General features: G+C 31.7%; 1 protein-coding gene across 7 annotated transcripts in view; it reads left to right on the top strand.

Moving 5' to 3' along the window:
- Positions 1 to 17,328, top strand: part of LOC126889519 (serine/threonine-protein kinase tricornered) — a 675,111-nt gene that overhangs the window by 546,826 nt on the left and 110,957 nt on the right. Inside the window, exon 1 of one of the 7 annotated variants that reach the window (XR_007700067.1) lies at positions 3,426 to 3,664. The exons of the other annotated variants lie outside the window; for them this stretch is intronic. The gene's annotated coding sequence lies outside the window, so the exon portion shown is untranslated. Of the gene's footprint in view, positions 1 to 3,425; positions 3,665 to 17,328 lie in introns of those variants that run through there. 7 annotated transcript variants of the gene reach the window in all.

Below are 17,328 nucleotides of genomic sequence, written 5' to 3'. Positions count from 1 at the left end.
GTATATTAGGGGAAGTCTAGGTGTGGCACCAATTGATGCCAAAATGAGAGAGCATAGGTTAAGATGGTTTGGTCATGTTCAACGTAGAGACGTTAATCACCCAATACGAAGAATAGCTGAAGTGCAGATTCCTGGAAGGAGTAGGAGAGGAAGACCAAAGAAGACCTGGGGGGAGACGATAAGGCAGGACATGTTGGTAAAGGGGATTAACATTGATATGACCCAAGATAGAATTGTGTGGAGAAATGCAATTAGGGAAGCCGACCCCGCATAGGGATAAGGCAAAGAGAATGATGATGAGTGTGTGCGATTCCCACTGGAAATACGTGCAATATTTCGGTACTTATGGATTTCTGTGCCCACGTATATGAAGACATCCTATGTTCATTGGTGTCGTTGTCTATTTCGATATTATTTTCATTGTCAGGTATTCTTTTGACGGCTGTGTAGTTGGTTTTTGTTTCGCTTATTTTAAGCCCCCATTTTCGTGCGTCATGATCAATTTCCTTGAACGATTTCATTAGTTGTTTCTAACTTTTCTCAGTTGTTACCGACCGTCCGTTATGTGAGGACGCTGAACATCAGGACATGTCCAACTCACGCGGGGAGTCAAATGGTGCCTGGTGCTAAATCTAGGATTATTTAAAACATCAATGTTATTTAAAATCAACAATGCCAATGTTCCCATGATTGTAACATTTCAAAGGTTCTTTACCCACATATTTTTAATTTTGGTGGTTTAGCATGTGAACATCCTGTTCAGCACTGATGATGATCTATAATAGATCGAAAACGTTCTGCATTTGTGATGTAGTCCTTTAAGGGACTTATTAATTAATTAGATACCTTTTATAAAGGAAAAAATACAAGATCCTTTATAAAAGGTATATTTAACAGACCCCAATAAGGGTTACATCACAAAACAAAACGTTTTCGGATTAATAGGTAATCCATCATCAGCGTTACGCCAATAGCATGCATGCGTGAGCCACCAAGAAGTTATGGGTAAGAACCCTTTAACAGTTTCAAGATCTTAAATGATACATATTTTTTTTTCATTTTAATTTAAGATCTTGAAACTTTTAAAGGGTTCTTACCCATAACTTTTTGGTGGCTCACGCATGCATGCTATTGGCTTAACACTGATGATGGATTACCTATTAATCCGAAAACGTTTTGTTTTGTGATGTAACCCTTATTGGGGTCTTTTAAATATTTCTTTTACAAAGGATCTTGTATTTTTTGTGATTTATGGTATACAGCCAGCTACAGGAATTTTATTTTCCTCGTGGATTTTTTTTTATAAAAGATTTTAATAAACAATTTTTTTAATATTAAATTTGTTGTTAATTTGTTTTGCTGTAAAATGATTATGTGCTTGTAATTATGATTTTCTTATCCATTGTTGCCTTTTGTTTACATTACCATATTATAAGTTCAAAAGACTAGTGTTAAAGGTCCTTGGGTTCTACGCGTATACGTAATAGTCTTTTTTATCTAAGGAAGAACCAAGCTGGATGGTGTATTCTTTGGAAGAACTAAGCGCTATCGACTAAATTCTTTGTAGGTATGCATATATAGTGTAATTGAAAGTGGTACATAAAAGTGTGCCCTGTACCTGGTCGCGTATTTACGTTTCCTTGTTCATTTCAAGACTGGGTAGTTTTGAAATCGGCACGTAAACGGCGGAGCATATCTGCTTTTAAATGCGTGTCCATTTCAAGACGTTTAATTTTGAAATGCGCACTGGTTTGTAAAAGAACTTCGCGCGTAAAATTATCACAAATATGTGTTAAGTTGTAACATTATTTTATTTTATTTGAACTGTTTATCACAAATAGCGCCTATCTGCAGAATAACAAATTATCATTCATTGGATCTGTGGAAATAAAACAATTTTGTTTTTTGTTACCAAAGTTACCTTCTTTTTATTTAATAATTGTTAAAAAAACTCAAAGTAGTGCCAAAATATCCTGTCAAAATAAACTATTACGATACGTATACATTTTGTAGTAATGCACAACAATATATGTAGGTACTAAAAGTGTTATATTAAAAACATATTTTAGTTTCAGCTAAACAATTATTGTTCAGCAAACATATATTTAGCTATTTTTAAAGCTATTTTTAATGAAGCAATATCAGAGAAAGAACAGGGTATATCAATAAACGGAAAAATCTTGAAAAACATAAGATTAGCAGACGACACCGCTATTTTTGCAGACAGTTTAAAAACACTGCAACGATTAGTACCTAAATATATTACATCAAGTTAGTATAAAATATGAACTACGAATGAACGTTAAGAACACCAAGTTCATGATTAATTCTAAGCAACATACAATAGGAAGGCTAGATATCGAGGGAAAAATTATAATTTTTTTATGTAAATATATCATTTTGCATAAAATTGGTATATAGGAGGTATTGGTAGTAAGGAGTCGGTTTGTTATACCTAATGGTGTAAAAATGTTTGAAGTATGTAGTATGAAACACAAATAGGTATGTACATTTATTTGAAAGTAATTTTTTTTACAAACGTACATTATAACAATAGTATTAATGTTTCTTGCAACAGATTCATTGTTTTTAATGTTTAATGAAATATTATGTTTTCTTTTTCGGGATTCTGCTTTTGTAGGTCTGCCTGATTGAATTCTTCCACTACAAGGTAAGCCTCTATCTTTGTGTCGAGCGATCGATGTAGGCTGTAGCTGTACATACACGGATTTTTCGAGATCTTCTTATAATATTATTTTCACAAATAAATGATATAATATTCGATGGAGTTTTTAGTTGCGACAAATTAGACGGCAAATGATAATAGACCTATTAGTTCTATGCACCTATTTGTAGAATTCCAACGCCACATGTTTCGGTACAAACTCGTGCACATTTCGGGGGTTGCCGCTTTCAAATCAACACCTTTTTGGAACTAGATATGTATCACCGTTTCGGTGTCCGTTTCAAAACCGCAATGTCTTGAAATGGACACGTAAACGGAAATACGCTACCTGGTCTATTATTATTGCCATATCAGTTTGGTTAAAATAGTCTTGTGAATAGTTCAGTTTCAAACTAACAATGCTTTTTAGTGATTCAGTATCCGGCGCGTCTGCTGACTTTCCAGTCGCCCGGGTTCAGACTTCAGGTAGTACTCGAACCCAACGTTTATATTTTATTACATTACAATTGGCACCGGAGTCGATGATTGTGTCAGTGGCTTTCCCAAGAGGTACCACTACTACCATTTCAGTTTAGTGCACCTGAAGAGTTCGCTGGTACCGTACGTTCACGTTGTGAAATAGGTTGTTGTGTCTCGGTCGTTATCAGTTCTAGAAACAATTGTTTTGTTGTTAATCGTTGTGTGCTTGTTATACATGGGAATCAAGTCGGAATCGAATAAGGATAAAGTTATTCAAGTGATTTATTATTCTTGCAGGTATTATTCAGTAAATTTTAATTAAAAAGTGAAAAAAGTTTAAAATAAATTCACAATCATGTTTAAAACAAGAAACTAATTAATTCGTTTGAAGATAACATCACTTCGGCCTTGTAGCTTCTTAGTCAACGTGGGTGTCAAGGGAACAATACCTACACTGACTTATAATCAGTTTCCGTAACAACGAATCCTACAAATGAGACCATAAAATATACATAAACGGTAAGTACGCTCAGCTAATTGTAATTATTGGTTATAAATAACGAGCGATCCACAATTATTTTCATCAAAGCTATCCGAGCAAAGAATTACTTATGTCTTGTTTTAATCTGAATTTGTGTCATTGGTTTATAAACTAATTTTATCTACGACTGATACATAATGTATGTATTATACTTGTGGTGTTTGCAATATAATGCCATATAATAATCCCTTAGGGATTATAGCTATTAATCCCTCTGGCACAACAATCACAAAATTCACCACGGAAACAAAATAATCAACCTCAAAAAGTGTCACTGTCAAACGAATAGTATATTTGACAGTTTGTGTTGAGATGGACGAAAATGAAGAATCTTTTAATTGTACACCACCAGAAATTGTAGAACTAGCTACAGCAACAGCATCTACCTTAATACCTTATGTAAATATTTGTATTAAAAACTCTACTAAAGTTAATGATGATTCTCAACCAATTCAGTTTATTAATTGTACTATTACTAATTTTAATGTTTTTAACAAATAAAGTTGTTCATTAAAAATCTTAAATTAATTAATTTGTCGTAGATAAAGTAGAGTATACTACTCGCAATAATGGCTCTCATTCCCTCGGAATGTTACTCTCTCGGGAATAATATTCCTCGGGAATAATAGCCATCATTATTGACTCGTGGTATAATCTACTATTGATTAACATTGTAAAACATAAAAAATCAGCCAAAACCTTTAACAGAGAACTTTAATAAAAATAACAAAAATAATAAGTAACAATAATAAAATCAAAGAAGATGTCCACCACCAACATCTCTACAGAACGTAACTCTTCTTCTCATCGAGTCTACAACATTGTTTAGGACCAACAGAGTATTATTTATTTCTTCAATATGGTTCTCTATTCTTTGTCTAAGATCTTCCAAATCCGCTACAGGAGTTTTAAAAATCGAATTTTTAAATGTGGTTACAAAAAAAAAACTCACAGGGAGTCAAATCACATGATCGAGGGGGGAATATAATAGGCGTATTTAAATTTATGGCCATATTGTCGAAAAAGTCCAAATTTTGCAGCGTTGTATGAATTCGAGCCCCGTCTTGCTGAAAATATCCTTCTATTAATTGATCATCCATCAATTGATTTATAAATGGAGTTAAAATTTCTTGACGGTATCTTTCAGCATTTAGAATCTCTTTGAAAAATATGGGTCCTACAATACGTCGCTTGCTTATAGCAGCCCAAATTCCAAGTTTCTGTGGATATTATAAAGGCGTTTCAATAAAATAATGCGGGTTATCTGCACTCTGCATCCTCATATGAGAATTTGTCTACCCAGAAAGATGAAACCAACATTCTTCAGTAAAAAAGGTTGTGCCTAATAGCCACTTTACACGATGCAATTAATTGCACAATTTTTTGCAGCAATAGAAATTGCATCGTGTCATACGAAAATTGCACAGAAAAGCTGCAACTTCTTGCAGCAATTTCTTGCTGCAAGAAGTTGCAGTTTAATAGAACATGTCCTATTTTTCATGCAATTTTTTCTGCAATTTGGTTATATTTTTAGTGACTTTTAAGGCTACACTGTTTGTTTTTACTACATTGACATTCTGTCATCCTAAATTTCAAAGTAAACAATTTTTTAACAAAACTAGATGAACTTTTTACCAAGTTCACGCTGCACAGATAACATTATTCTGGTGGATAACTTTAATTATGCAACATAGAGATTAAAAAAACTATTTTCTATTTGTATTTCTTACAACTTGTTTCCTTTTGTAAATGAATAAATGTATTACAGGTATACTTGCATTAGGCATTAATTGATTTTGTTGTAATACATATTATTATAATTTTCTCAAATTATAATCTAACATTTTTAATCTAATATCTGATAACTAATCTACTTAGAAAATTACATTTAATTTATAAAAACAACATAACCTAAAATTTATGCTATTTTTTCAAAGTTTCTGTCTATTTCATGTCAGTTTATGCACCATGTAATCACTTCATTGCAGGAAGTTAGTTGCAACTTATTGCACAAGTTCTTGCGCAAGAAATTGTGCACTTAATTGCGCAATTATTTGCATCGTGTAAAGTGGCTATAATAGCCACTTTACACGATGCACCTAATTGCGCAATTAATTGCACAATTTCTTGCAGCAATATAAATTGCATCGTGTCATACGAAAATTGCACAGAAAAGTTGCAACTTCTTGCAGCAATTTCTTGCTGCAAGAAGTTGCAGTTAAATAGAACATGTCCTATTTTTCATGCAATTTTTTCTGCAATTTGGTTATATTTTTAGTAACTTTTAAGGCTACAGTGTTTGTTTTTACTACATTGACATTCTGTCATCCTAAATTTCAAACTAAACAATTTTTTAACAAAACTAGAGGAACTTTTTACCAATTTCACGCTGCACAGATTCACAGATAACATTATTTTGGTGGATAACTTAATTATGCAACATAGGGATTAAAAAAAACTATTTTCTATTTATATTTCTTACAACTTGTTTCCTTTTGTAAATGAAGAATGTAGGTATTATAGGTATACTTGCATTAGGGACCGTTCAAGTATTACGTAACGCAGGTTGGGGGTTGGGGGGGGGGTCAAAAATCTTTAAAGATTGCGTTACGTAATAGTTAAACGTCCATTACAGTGCGATACGTAGGGGGAGGGGGGGTCAAAAATCTTCAAAAATCGCGTTACGTAATACTTGAACGCCCTCTTAGGTATTAATTGATTTTGTTATAATACATATTATTATAATTTTCTCAAATTATAATCTAACATTTTTAATCTAATATCTGATAACTCTACTCAAAAAATTACATTTAATTTATAAAAACAACATAACCTAAAATTTATGCTATTTTGTCAAAGTTTCTGTCTATTTCATGTCAGTTTATGCAATTGTTTGCACCGTGTAATGATTTATTGCAGAAAGTTAGTTGCAACTTATTGCACAAGTTCTTGCGCAAGAAATTGTGCAATTAATTGCGCAATTACTTGCATCGTGTAAAGTGGCTATAAGAATACTCTGCTCGCTGGCAAGTTCCATTTCCATATGAAAGATCTACCTACAATAACTGTTCTGGCCAGTTCGATGTTTTCTTCAGTTCGCACTTTATAGTACGTTCTTTAACAGTAAAATATTGCAAAACCTCTAATTTTTAAAGAACCGCTTGGATTGACATGAAATTCGGCATACACATAGCTAACAAGTCAAAGAAAAAAAGTGATATTGTGCCGATATGTGCTTTTGCCCCGGGGGTGGTTTTCACCCCCTCTTAGGGGTGAAAAAGTATTCGTCCAAAGTAAGTCCGGAAATTGATAAACTGACTAATTTAAAGTAAATTTTGTTTTATAGAGGTTTTTCACTACCTAAGTCAATACTTTTCGAGTTATTTGCCAGTGAATATGTTCATTTTTTCAACAAAATAACCACGCTTTTAGACGGTTTTTTGCAAATAACTTAAATAGTAAGTATTTTGTCGAAAAAACATTCCTAGCAAAAATATAGCCTGTAAAAATTTTAAAAAAATGATGTATATATCACGTTTATATACCTAGTAGAAGCAGAGTTATAGCTAATTAAAAATAGGTTCACATTCGTCAAATTCCAATTGGAATACTTTAACGTGAAATAACCAAAAATGAAGCACATTTCGGGGAAAACTCATTACAACTTATTTAAAGTGTTTAAAAAAAGCATCATTTTTGTTTTAAAAAAAAAATTTCTAGCATCAAAAGTAAACAAGTTACGCTCAAAATAAAGTTAGTCCCTTTTTTTGGTAAAAAAATCGGGAAAATCACCCCCTAATTAGTATCTCAAATGAACTTAATCGTTACGACTTCACAAATTTCTTGACTCGTGTATGTATTGGTTATATGATCTGTAAGTTTCATCGGTTCAAAGTCCTTATTTTTGAAAGGGCTGTAGTTAAAAGGGGTTGAACGAGTCACTGATCACGAATGTATGCAAATTTAGAAACAGCAAATCTTAATCAATTTTTGTCTAACAGAAAAACAAAAAAATACATGATATTCAGAAAAGCAATGCTGACTTTTTTGTTTTTCGAGATTTTTGATATCTCTAACAATTTTTAAGTTATTGTGAAAAAAAAAACATATTTTTCAAAATTAAAATTTTTAAAAATTTTACTTTAAAAATAAATTTTTTCAAAAATAAGCACTTTGAATCGATGAAACTTAATAAACACAACATAAGTAAAATAATGTATGGAGCGGTAACGATTAATTTCATTTAAGTTACTAATTAGGGGGTGGTCTTCCCGATTTTTTTTTGCCAAAACAAAAGGGGTCAACTTTATTTTGAGAACTTGCTTAAATTTAACGCTAGAAACTTTTTATAAAAACAGAAATAAAGCTTTTTTTAAACACTTTAAAAAAGTTATAATGGGTTTTCCCCAAAAAGTGCTTAATTTTTTGGATATTTCACTTCGAAGTATTCTATTTGAAATGTGGTGAATATGAATCTATTTTTCATTGGCTATAACTCTGGTTTTACGAGGTCCAGAGACCTAACGCGTACACCATTTTGTTTTACTTTTTTACAGGCTATATTTTTGCTAAGAACGTTTTTTTCGACAAAATACTTACTTTTTGAGTTATTTGCGAAAAACCGTCTAAAAATGTAGTTATTTTGTTGAAAAATGAACATATTCACTCACAAATAACTCGAAAAGTGTTGACTTGCCGAAAAAGCTATATATAGCAAAAGTTACTTAAAATTAGTCAGTTTATCCATTTCCGGACTTATTTTGGACTTATACTTTTTCACCCCCAAGAGGGGGTGAAAGTCACCCCCAGGGCAAAAGCACACATCGGCACAATATCACTTTTTTTCTTTGACATGTAAGCTATGCGTATGCCAAATTTCATGTCAATCCAAGCGGTTCTTTAAAATTTAAAAAACCGTGAAAGAATGGACTATTAGGCCTGCCTGCCCCGGACTTGTGTTTTACGCTTCCCGTTTCTCTATTAACATCTACAACGCGACGAAATGACGAATAGTTCTGCAAAAGACCCGCAACATTGGGAAATTCTCCAGCAAAATCTTCAAAAGCATCTCGGTTGGATGGAGTAAACCCATTCTGCGTTAATTCTGTGCCATAGATCGATTTTGTTAATCCGTGAAAACCATTTTTAATAATAATTTTGTATACTAAAATTTGAAAAGTCAAAGTTGACGTAAACTGACAAGAAGTATGTATATCTGAATTAATAATAGACATGCGCTGTATAGAGCTATCTCTGTCCTTCAGAGCCCACTATGATGACAATAATTTTGGATCAGTGTATAAATGAGACCATAAAATATACATAAACTATAAGTTTATGCTAATAATAAGAATTTGCAATAATAAGAAAACAATCACAATACTGTACATACATAATATACAGTATTGAGCAAATGAAAGGAATAAATTCGTTATTTCTTAAACCGACGGCTTTTAGGAAAAATCCCGAAACAGGTCGATTTTTATTTTTAAATTATGATATTTTAGCATGAGTGACGACGTGATCGATGCCTTTTTTTAAATGAGAATAGGGATGTGCTAGCTCATTTGAAAGGTTATTTAATTCTCTATTCAGTAATATAAACATTAACATAATTATTTATACAGGGTGTCCAAAACAATTTTTTCCTTTTTGCTTAAATTAAATGTTCAAACGGCCAAGAGGCAGGTGGGTAGAAGCTCAAACATTGAATTTAAGCGAAAAATCATTTGTGAAAGCATATTATTGAAATGAACATTTTTTCTGATTTCTGACAGCATTTAAATGTATCTTGAATTAAATAAATTACATTACATTCTTTTTTTTTTGTTAATTAATTTATTTCAAAAAAAATTTTTGGCCACCCTGTATAAAAAATTATATTAGTGATTATATTACTAAATAGAGAATTGAATAACCTTTCAAATGAGCTAGCACACGACCCCTATTCTCATTTAAAAAAATCATCAATGGCATTATCACGTCCAGATGGATGACGTCACTCATATGGTATGTATGCCAAAAATCACAATTTAAAAATAAAAATGGACCTGTTTCGGGATTTTTCCTTAAAGTCGCCAGCATACGAAATAACGAATTTATTCATTTCATTTGCACCATACTGTATGTACAAGACATTAATAATTTTTAACATACTATTTGGTGTACAACTGGCATTACTATATCTATACTATTAGATCTATACAATACCATTATTGTTAGTAGATTTAGTATTTGTGTATTAGGTGTATTGTGGTCATTATTAATCGCGATAATGTGCGAAACGTGTTATAACTGGGCCACATATTGATATATATATATATATATATATATATATATATATATATATATATATATATATATATATATATATATATATATATATATATATATATATATATATACTATTAGATCTATACAATACCATTATTGTTAGTAGATTTAGTATTTGTGTATTAGGTGTATTGTGGTCATTATTAATCGCGATAATGTGCGAAACGTGTTATTGGGACCGTGCAAGTTCGGCAAAGCGACCCCTATTTCTACGCTCTGTACTATTATTCGCACTTTTAATTATATTGGCCAATTATATTAGTCCTGGTTACTGGAAAATTGTCAAGGCCACAGCCCAAAAAAATAATAAGAAGAAAAAATAAGATTCAGGTTATGCTATCAAAACGTAAACAATTGTATGTAGTAAATAAAATTAGTTATTAAAATGCAGTACTGCAAGCAAAATACAATTATTCAAATTTACCTTTATATAATAATTTTTCTGCTTCGATGACAGAAGGTATGAAATATACGTCAATTTGACAATTTCAATTGACAATATGAATTATTTAAGATAGTTGCAATATTTCTCCGCGACTCGCGCACGGTCGTTTCTCGTTTCCCTTCCAAGTACTTGCACGCCGCGAATAACTGGGCCACATATTGATAAATTTATTTCGCTTGGGATTGAAGCATTTTATAAATAGAATTTGACAACTATCACTAAGTGCAACGAACATAATAATACAGTAGAACCCCTCTAATCCGAACCCCGCTAATCCGAACCCCGCTAATCCGAACGTTTGGCAAATCCGAACCAACGGAAAGTGAAAAAAAAATTAAAAAACTCAAGGCAAAAACTTAAAAATATGTTTATTATACAGAGTAAAGCCAGAAAATTTAACAATGTAGGATTAATAGGACTTTGACTTTTAAAATGTCTTAGAAATAAATGCGTACTTTATACGTAGTGCCTATAAAAGTTAAACATAAACTTATGTCCAAAAATATTGCCCACACTCTTACAAGAACGTGTACAGCCCTAAGGCGCATCTTAAAGAAGTCGATCCCTTTCTTCTGATGCCTGGAAGTGTAGCGACTTGACGCAGCGTTGTTGAACCATTTACTCATAAACATTACATCGACCGGTAATGCAGCAGAGTTCTGCTCCACGTAACGTAGAGCAACATCCAGAGCTTTAGTGGCATCTACGTGTATCACTCGATCTGGCAGGGAAACTTCTTCCTCGCTTTCTTCATCTTCATTAGGGTTGCCTTGAGGTTGAAGCAAGTCTACAATGTCTTCATCCGTAAATCCTTGGTGCCCATTATCGTCAACTTCAATCCATTCTGTAATTGCACTTTTTTCTTCGTTTTCACATCCTGGAAGTTGTTGGACGACTTCTAGGAAGTTATATTATAATGGAGCTTGGAAAAATAGACCTTCGTTAAATTGTAAATTTGGCCACAACTTCTTCCACGATTTTCTAATTAAAGTATCAGGGCAGTTGTCCCAGGCCTCAGCCAACCAGTAAATATCACCTTTTACGGTGATTTTTTTTTCAGGCTGTCAGTAATTAAACTTTCCTCTCCTTCTTAGGGATTGTCCATATGTGGGCGGTTTGCCAACGTCGACTGCGCGGTTTACCTGTTTCACGTGATCTCACCCTAATGCTGCCTTTGAAGTTATCAAGGAAAACGGGGGGAAAACAGGTAAGTAGTCGACGTTGGCAAACCGCCCTCATATGGACAAGCCCTAATATGTCCGTACCAAATTTTTTGTATAGTACGAAGTAGCTGTGAAGTAGCATTGTCTAAGAAAAGTAGGGCTCTTTTGGGAAGCCCCACTTCCTTATTGAATTTCGAAACGGATGGTTCAACTTGTTTTTAAAATCATTCCTTAAAAAGTGCAATATTCATCTATGCTTTCCTTTGGGCCCTATAATAAACAGGCAAAGCGTTCATGTTATTCAAAGCTCGTGGTTTTTTAGATTTGCCAGTGACCGTTAACAGTGACATCAATCTGAGATGGGTGGGAGAGGGAAAGAGTGAGACAGGTGCAGCGACTCAAAATCAGCGACAACTAAAGCTTTGAATTATTAGTTAACTTTCGGATAATCATAACTTTTCGGAATCCGAACAGGCTGCCCCCCCAATTGGTTCGGATTTGCGGGGTTCTACTGTAGTATATTATTCAACGAGCATGTAATGATGGCTATTACTCACCAGAGTGAGTAATATCCATTACATGATTACATGAAACTGATCATTTTCATTTTTATAACTTTATAAAATAAACACAATATTAGTTATAAATTCCAATTAACACAAACAAAATGCGTTATGTCGCTGTCACTAAAAATGATAAACGTCAAAATTTTTAGTAAACAAGATATAAACGTAAAAAATATACTGACCCATTGTTATCTACAGTTAAAATTCCTTTAAAAATTGTCCGAAGTTAATTATTAATATAAATTACAATAATTATTGTATTAAATAAACAAGTTTAAGTAATTTTATTTGCAGCTTATATACGATTAATATTAAAAGTGGCATGCACCACTTGAACCTAACTTCAGCCCGTGTGTAATGAGCCGTGAATAATGAACTATTACTCACGGGTAAAGTAATGGGCGCTATTATCTATTAAAAAATAGTGAATAATGAACATTTTATTAAACGGTCGTAGAAAAACAAATTAAAACTCCCCTGTAACAAACACGTAGTGAAATTTTGCAGAATGAAAAATTTCATAAAGTGTTTTGGCGTAACGTTTTGGCAAATTTCTACAAATTGGCCAGTAAAGAGAAAAAAGATCTTAATAAATCTTATACAGATTTTTAAAGGCTCTAAAATGTATGGAATAGCTGATTGCCAATTATTGAAGACGTACAGCTGATTTTTCTTTGTTTTTTTAAACGGTCTTAAAAAGTAAAAAAGTATTTTTCCCTATAAAACTCTCTTTATACATTTTAGAAAAAATTTGTTCATATAAAAGTTGTAGATCTTAAACCTTGTTTAATTTCGGAGTTTCTAAATTATGTAAGATACCTACATAAACAATTGACCGAAATAATTGCAAAAACCCTTATTTCTGCAATAATTTATAAATTTTATATATATTATATTTTACAAATGACATGTAATATAAGTAGGTTTAATAGGTACTTGAAATTATGGAAATTAATGAGTAATTGAGGTGTGGTAAATCTCAGCTAAATGGACCAAATAGTTTATAAGTTATTTACCTAATTTGTTTATCTCGAAGAGTGATTATTTAAACAAATATACTTGTCCAAACAGTGGCCCTATGGTTATTTAGCAGATTGCAATCGATTCTTTGAAGCTTCAATTTTAGGCTATATTAAAAAAATTCAACATTTTATCAAAATAATTATTAAAAAAATCCGATTGAAAAAGGATTTTTTAGCTTATAAACATTTATAATAACTTTTATATTTTTTGTCACGCAATAATTGTGAGTAGGCTCAATGAAAAGATGGTGAAAAAACACAATCTTAAAAAAGACCCTTCTCTGGCAAATAGGAACTAAGGTGGCAAACTTTTCTTAAAATATATTTCCATTGTTTAAACGTTGAGAGCTTAAAATTTACTCATAAAATACCGCTTTTTCGAGCTCGAGTTTTTTTTAGAATGGAAATTTAAATTGGGGCGTGTCGAAAAAAATTGCAATATCCCGGGTTCTATGGCGTGCAGAAGCTTGATTTTTTTAATTGCGGTAATTCGATAAAATAATAACTGTGCTATTTTCACCTCCCGGAAAAATAGGAAAATCCCGGAAAATTCAATTGTTAAATTGTTTCATAAAAAGCTGAATTTTACTATTATTTCGTAAAAAATATTTAAATTTTATTGATTATTGTGTATTATTTATATAACTGTATGATAAGTATTATTAATTATTTTTGTGAAGTAAAAAATAATTCGTTTTAAAATTTATTTTACAACCATTTATTCAGAGAGTAAAAATTTCTTAAAAAAAAACGTTCTATATTTCAATTTAAATAAACACATTTCGAGTATTAATTTATATTAGGTAATATTATATATTTATATAAATAATATACATTAATTATTAAAATTTAAATATTTCACACGAAATAATAGTAAAATTCAATAACCTTTTTTATGGAAAATATATTTATATATTTTTCCTAGATTTCTCTATTTTTTCGGGATATGAAATTAGCCCAGTTCTTATTATTTTCCCGAGCTACCCCAAGATATTGCAAATTTTTCCATAGCCCTTCAAGTTCAAGTTATTTGAAGAGAATTAAAGAGATGTAATTTTTGTTATCTTTTCGGATTGGAATTAATTGTATAATTTCGACCAAGGCTATTTTAGTTAGCTTATCACTCATTATTATTATTACCTTTTAAAAGAATTTTTTACACAAGCTTGTTTAAAATTATTAAAAGAGATAATTAATAATTATAACGTTGTGCAAACTTTAATTCAAATCTTGATACAAGTGCGGTAAAACCTTCTAATTTTTTATGTTATATGAACAGCATGTAAAATATAACGGAAAGCGATACTGCAATGTTAATGTCGTTGATGATATCTACGTATATTTATTCATAATTACGGTATTTATTGCAGCGATTGCATTGTTTCTTCATCATCAGGTACCTATTTGGATCACATTTACTAATAAAACTCATTACATTGCGTTAAGTGCATTATACACTTAAAAAAATACATCGGTCAGTAGAAATAATTGTATTTTTAAGAAATCGGTCACTAGATATGAAATAATAATTAATATCTTATTCCGAATAAGGAACTAACCTTGATAATCCATAAAAGTACCTAATCCGTTCTCTCTTGAACTTTATAGTCCTGCCATATCTGCAAGATATGTCGATAATTTTAACTGTTTTATTACGTTCGTTGAGCTATTTCAAAACAATCTAATCCATTATTTTGATTATGCATTTCCTAATTGGGATGATCTCAACTGTTAGTGTCAATAAATATTAGAATCACATCGTATCGCGTTAAAACCGAATAAGTCATTTTCGAGGTCTATAAAATAAACATAGCAAATTCTAAATATGTTCTAAATATGTATTCTAAATATCAGAATCCGGAATAAGAGAAGAAAATATATTTTATGGTAGTGAAGTCAGATGGAGAGTGTGTTATAAAACTCCCATTTCTAGTGCAAAACTACTATCCAGCATTTTTCCTTTTTGGATCAACAGACTTAGGATTAACATATCTCTTCTTCTTTTTGGATTCAGCATCTCTTGTGGAGGTTGCTAATTAACATGGCTATTTGCTTTTTCGAAATTGCTGCTCGGAATAATTCGACCAATGTCATTCATGCGTCCACCTATCTTTTATTGCATTATAAGCTGTTGGAATTCATGTCTTGTCCCTCTAGAGACGTGACATGTAAACTCAAGTTTCCTCTTTATAATAAATATAACTTCTTCAATATTCAGTCTATCCAGCACTTCCTCATTTGTTACTCCATCCATCCAGTACACTCGCTTCCATATTCCATATACCCACATTTAAAAGGCCCCTATATTTTTAAGGAATTCCTTATTTAGTGTCCAGCTTTCCAACCCGTACAGTAGTATGGAAAACATAACACCTATGTAACCGTTCTGATTTTTAGTGTCATAGTACTTTTAACTTTTTTTGAAACCGTGATATCATTTTGGTTTCCTGATATTGATAGGTACGTAAACCGTGCATCATTGGATCGCTATTCCAGTTGACTCATCTTCCATGCTTCATGAAAAATATATTCAGAGTATAAATTGAATAACATTGGCAGGAGAATTAATTCGTGTCGTACACACTTCTGAATACTTATTTCCTTTGCCTTCGAGCTTTCTAATTTTTGCTGTTTGAAACCAGTATGTATAATGTTTTGACCGCTGCGCTAGTATATTATTTAAAAATCTTAAAAATCAATGTTTACTTTTGCAAGATTTCTACACTCCTGGCCAAAAAAATCCGGTCACCTTAAAAATGGGTCATTTTTGATATCTCGAATCTCCGAAACCTGTTGTCCGATTTTAGTGATTTTTTTAATATGTTATAGCCTTCCTTATTCTCTAAGAATATCGATGTAGTAACAGTGTTGCTGTAGAGGTAAATGGCATTGTATACCGAGTGTAACAATAATACTGTGTGTTTTTCTCAAAGTTCGGAACATCCTGTGGAATATTCTAGCATTTAAAAAATATTGAAATTAAAACTCAATTGTAGCCTTAACATTCTGCTTTGTAAAATAGGAAATGGTTGAATGCTCGAATATATGAATTTTAAAAGTCAAAAGGCAGATATCGAGCACTGAATTTATTAAATCTTGCCCAAGTATACTTTCGCTATCTAGAGCATCCTCAGGGGCATTTCGTCAATAAAAGAAGGTATCCTCGAATTTCATTTAATTAAAATAAATAATTTGTTGGCAAACTTAAATTAACATCTAACTAAACACTGAACAAGGGACAAAACAGATAAATTAAAGTGCCAGTAGGTATTGTACCCTCGGAGATCCGTGGAAAAAATTTACACCCAAAATAACAAAATTCAGTTTGGCAACACTGTGCGAATGTTGATAGTAACATATCCTTTTTAAGATAAGCACAACTGTAATTTAGTCCAAACAAATTAATATATTTTTTTTGCCAACAAAAATGAGATTTTTCGCTATCTATATACTTTCGCTATCTAGAGCATCCTCAGGGGCATTTCGTCAATAAAAGAAGGTATCCTCGAATTTCATTTAATTAAAATAAATAATTTGTTGGCAAACTTAAATTAACATCTAACTAAACACTGAACAAGGGACAAAACAGATAAATTAAAGTGCCAGTAGGTATTGTACCCTCGGAGATCCGTGGAAAAAATTTACACCCAAAATAACAAAATTCAGTTTGGCAACACTGTGCGAATGTTGATAGTAACATATCCTTTTTAAGATAAGCACAACTGTAATTTAGTCCAAACAAATTAATATATTTTTTTTGCCAACAAAAATGAGATTTTTCAACCAAATAATGTTTCAAATATGATGTGCAAAATAATTTTTAATTGGGATCTGCTAAGGGGCTTGCTTTTTTTTTGTCATTAAAGTAAAAAAAACTAAATTTTACTCATTAAATCATTATTGTCCGGTTATCGTCTTAATTATTTTAACTGTACTAATATCCGTCGAGTAATTCTGAAATGATTAATAGGTCGTTAAAACATTTTATCTATAGCGGCTTCTGGAATATCTTAAAAATATCGAATTTCATTGATAAAATGCGCATATCCGACCGATCTTCGCTTCGACATTACTACATTTTGCAATATGGAGGCAGAATGAATTCTGCTTTGT

This window comes from Diabrotica virgifera, chromosome 8 (assembly GCF_917563875.1).
Source record: "Diabrotica virgifera virgifera chromosome 8, PGI_DIABVI_V3a".
NCBI lineage: Eukaryota > Metazoa > Arthropoda > Insecta > Coleoptera > Chrysomelidae > Diabrotica > Diabrotica virgifera.
The sequence above is the reverse complement of the archived record's forward strand: the minus strand, read 5'-3'. Positions and strand labels throughout refer to the sequence as shown.